Below are 5,000 nucleotides of genomic sequence, written 5' to 3' on the forward strand. Positions count from 1 at the left end.
ACAGGAATGACGTCATGAAAATGAATAACATCGTCATGAGTCATCAGGTTTCGGAAATAATCGGACAAAGAGAAACAAAATAGGGACGAAGGAGAGCACAACAGAAATTGCTCACCCTCCGCAAGGCAAAAGAAATGCTTAGTATCAATGGAGATGAATGAGTTAGGTAAAATAAGTAGTGTTACTTCTGGCAGGAAAAATGCAAAAATATAAATACACTAAAGGATATATGTTACTTATTATGATGACATGTTCTGGGTACTGTAAAACGAAATCGGTCGGCTGAAGGCATTCGTATTTATCTGGAATAGCTTTCATGAATTACATGTGAACTTAAGTGTACGTTTAAGGGCTTTATTCTAACTAAATCCAGGTGGCTTTATCTATTTCAGAGGGAAATGGAAAGAGGCCTTGGTCCTGGTTGCTCAGGATGTTAGGCCAGGTAAGGGACTCGAATCCATGACTTGGATGATGCGAGACCCTCACTCTTCCGAACACGTAACTACTATCGAAACCTCCACCACCACCATCACCACCACCATCACCACCACCACCATCACCACCACCACTACCACCACCACCGCCATCACTACCACCACCAGCACCACCACCAGCAGCACCACCACCAGCACCACCACCAGCACCAGCATTAGCACCAGCACCACCACCAGCACCAGCATTAGCATCACCACCAGCACCAACACCAGCACCACCACCACCATCACCACCACCACTACCACCACCACCGCCATCACTACCACCACCATCACCACCACCACCACCACCATCATTATCACCACCATAACTAGCACCACCACCAGAGAGGAATCTCAATTACTCCCGTATGGCGATTTCCTCCGAATATGACACGTATAAAGATTTTCTTCTTGCTATTATACTGTGATGTCATAGGGTGATGTGATGTGACGATGTTACATGATGTGATGTGATATGATGCGATGTGATGCGATGTAATATCATGTGATGTCATGTGATGAGATGCGATGAGGCGTGATAAAATGAAGTCAGCTGAGATAACGAGATGAGCGGCGTTGAAATGAGATGCGATATTGCTTGAGGCTGTAAAGTGATATAATGTCCGAGACCTTTAGCATTTCCGGTAACAACTGATGTTGTAGTGGACTCCTTACTTACACGTATTCGCATCGTATTCGCCACGATATATTTCTTGTGATAAACTATATTGTTCATTCAGTGAAACATCTATCATGATTGCTATTCAATTTTCTTGTAAAAAAAAAATTAATTAAAGAGAAAAACATTGCAAACTCGTGCAATGCTAGTGCTGATAATTTCCTTGATCCTTGTATTATTAGCCTTAGCCTCCTGGTATTTAGATTTCAGGGAAAACAGTTCTCTCATGAGCTTAGTAGCTGTTGATCATAGGAAATATTAGTAAAAGAGAGTAATTAATCAAATATGTAACAGCTTTCGAAATGACATGAAGTAAAGTCACGAAAGAATGTTAAGTTATTTTGTTTGCGAGTAAACAGATTCCTTTAAACTTGACTTACAGAAGCTACGCATAAGCGAATATCCAGAGATATCTGAGTGACCGAGGTGTGAAAGCTTACGAATAAAAGTATCCCGCTATGATAACGACGCTTCTTACTAATCTTCAGAACGAGATCCAGAAACTTTGAAGTCCCTATCAGCTCAACGCGTCCTTTTCATAAGGGTTACTGTGAAACGCAAAGGTTATTGTCCTCGTCCTCAAATTGAAGAAGCTTTCAGCTCGTTGTCTATTGGAGCGGTACGCCAAAGTCGACAGGCTGAAACAATAACTTTGACAACTCAGTTTAGGAAGAAGGGGAGAAGATGGGGTGGGGGGAGGAGAAAGGGGAGGGGTGAAAGGGATAAGATAAGAAAGAGAGTGATTAGGGTGGACAAAAGAACATGATGAAAGAAGAGGCGAAGGTGGCGAAGGAAGTTGAGGAAATATAGAAAAAGGGTGAAGTAAAGAAGGGCTGAAACAATAACTTTGACAACTCAGTTTAGGAAGAAGGGGAGAAGATGGGGTGGGGGGAGGAGAAAGGGGAGGGGTGAAAGGGATAAGATAAAAAAGAGAGCGATTAGGGTGGACAAAAGAACATGATGAAAAAAGAGGCGAAAGTGGCGAAGGAAGTTGAGGAAATATAGAAAAAGGGTGAAGTAAAGAAGGGCTGAAACAATAACTTTGACAACTCAGTTTAGGAAGAAGGGGAGAAGATGGGGTGGAGGGAGGAGAAAGGGGAGGGGTGAAAGGGATAAGATAAGAAAGAGAGCGATTAGGGTGGACAAAATAACATGATGAAAGAGGAGGCGAAGGTGGTGAAGGAAGTTGAGGAAATATAGAAAAAGGGTGAAGTAAAGAAGGAAGGAAGAAAATTTGAAGTTGAAAAAGGAGGTGAAGGTGAAGATGGAGTAGATGGGGATAAGGAGTGAGGGCAAGGGGAGGAGGAAGAGGATGAGAAGAAAGGAGAAGAGTGGAGGAAAAAAGAAAAAGAAAATGTGTAGAGCAGGAGATCAAGTACGAGGAGATCGATGAGGAGGAACAAAACAATTAGGAAGAGGATGAAAAGGAAGAGAAAGAGGAGAAGATAAGGTGGAAAAGGCATAGCAGAGGGATATGAATGATACAGAAGAAAGAAAAGGGTTAAGGGAAGAAGTTGAGGAGGACAATGGTGAAGACAAGGAGGAGGACGAAAAAGAGGTGGAAGATGGAGGAAGTGGAGGAGAAGAAGGAGAAGGACGAAGAGGAAGTGAAGGAAGAGAATGGGGAGGAGGAAGGAGGAGGAGAAAGAGGAAGAGAAGAAGAAGTATAGGAAAGGATAAAAAGGAGGAGAAGGACTAAGAGGAAATGGAGGAAGAGAATGGGGAGGAGGAAGGAGGAGGAGAAAGAGGAAGAGAAGAAGAAGTGTAGGAAAGGATAAAAAGGAGGAGAAGAACGAAGAGGAAATGGAGGAAGAGAATGGGGAGGAGGAAGGAGGAGGAGAAATACGAAGAGAAGAGGAAGTATAGGAAAGGATAAAAAGGAGGAGAAGGACGAAGAGGAAATGGAGGAAGAGAATGGGGAGGAGGAATGAGGAGGAGAAAGAGGAAGAGAAGAAGAAGTAGAGTGAAGGAGGAAAAGGACTAGAACAAGGGGAAAGATGAGAGGAAAAGAAAAAGAATCAAGAGGAGATGATGTAACAGGAGTAGGAAGGAAAAAAAGAGGAGAACAAGAAGTATGGCAGAAGTAGGAGGAGGGTAGGAGGAGGAGGAGGAGAAGGAAAAGAAGAAGAGGGAGGAGGAGGAGGAGGAAGAAGCGAAGGAGGAGCAGGAAGCGAAGGAAGGGAAGAAGGAGGAGAGGAGGGAGGAAGAGGAGGCGGAGGAGGAGGAGGAGGAGGAGGAGAAGGAAAAGAGGAAGAAGGAGTAGGAGGAAGAAGAGGAAGAGAACGAGGAACAGGAAGCGAAGGAAGGGAAGGAAGAGGTGAGGAGGGAGGAAGAGGAGGCGGAGGAGGAGGAGGAGGAGGAGAAGGAGGGGACGATTAGTAATACTCGAAGTAGTAGAAGAAGAAGAGGAAAAGGAAAAGGAGGGGAGGAGGAGGAGGAGGAAGAGGGGGAGGAGCAGGAGAAGGAGGAAGAGAAGGAATGGAAGGAGGACAGGAAGAGGAGGCGGAGGAGGAGGAGGAGGAGAAGGAGGGAGACGAGTAGTTCTACTAGAAGTAGTAAAAGAAGAGGAAAAGGAAAAGGAGGAGGAGGAGGAGGAGGAAGAGGAGGAGGAGGAGGAGGGGGGGAGTAGTATTACTAGAAGTAGTAGAAGAAGAAGAGGAGAAGGAAAAGGAGGAGGAGGAGGAGGAAGAGGGGGAGGAGCAGGAGAAGGAGCAAAAATTGGGGGAAGAGAGAACTGCAGCGCTTAACCGGTGAGTCCTACAAGAAGTTGGTCAGACTCGAGAGGAGATGAAGAAATAAAATTTGAAGACAAATAAATCCTCCAATCTCACCATCACTTTCTCCCTTGAATTTTGGAGAAAGTATGTTCAGCTTAACCTATGCATTCACTAGATCCTCTCTGTTTAAAATAACCAAAAACAAAATCATTAAAGTAACCACTGGATTGTTATGGGTTATGCTTTCTTTCGATTTGATACATTTTAGATTTATAGCATCACCTTAGCACTGATGACGGACACTGATATGAATCCTCGACTTTTTTTTTCAAACTCAAAAGACAGCCATTAACCTTAAAGTTATAAAGATCTTCCTGTCTAAGAAGTATTCAATATTTGGTAGTTGGTTCATGTTTGATGTTAAGAACTTTTGTTAGATATGTTTCTGCTTTAATTCGTATCCTATTGAATACTACAGAAACACAATATCTATTGTACCCGACTTCTTGTATTATTCAAGTAATTTTGACTAGTTTTCACATGACTGTTCTTATTTGATGAATTCTTCATCTATGATTGAAATATATGATTATTTGATTTTACGTATTGGCGTAATCTACAAATTTTGATACAATAGGAACTGAATACTTTATCAAAAGTATCTATGTTTTATCACAAACAAAAGTGATCAAAATATGACGTCATGAAGACATGCACAGACGTGTATATATATATATATATATATATATATATATATATATATATATATAAATGTATGTATATATATATATATATATATATATATATATATACACACACAAACACACACACACACACGTATAGACATATTCACCAGCACAATGTTTTTAGTAGGTTTAGAATTAATGTGTAATCAAATCACAAATTAAACCATGAAATAGAAAAATATGAAAGTGGATTGAATTAATTGCAACAGATGACGTTTCTTTTCTTTGTATGTAGGAATGTTTGTCCAGAAGTATTAACGTACATAGTAAGAAATTTTTATTTGTTATCTTTTAGAGTTCCTGTGGAATATGTACCAAGGTTTCTTGAAGAAAAATAATACATGTGCGAAAAGAATTTCTACTACATATATCTAAGATAACT

Source organism: Oratosquilla oratoria, chromosome 28 (genome assembly GCF_046742065.1).
Source record: "Oratosquilla oratoria isolate Oo_2021 chromosome 28, ASM4674206v1, whole genome shotgun sequence".
Taxonomy (NCBI): Eukaryota; Metazoa; Arthropoda; class Malacostraca; order Stomatopoda; family Squillidae; genus Oratosquilla; species Oratosquilla oratoria.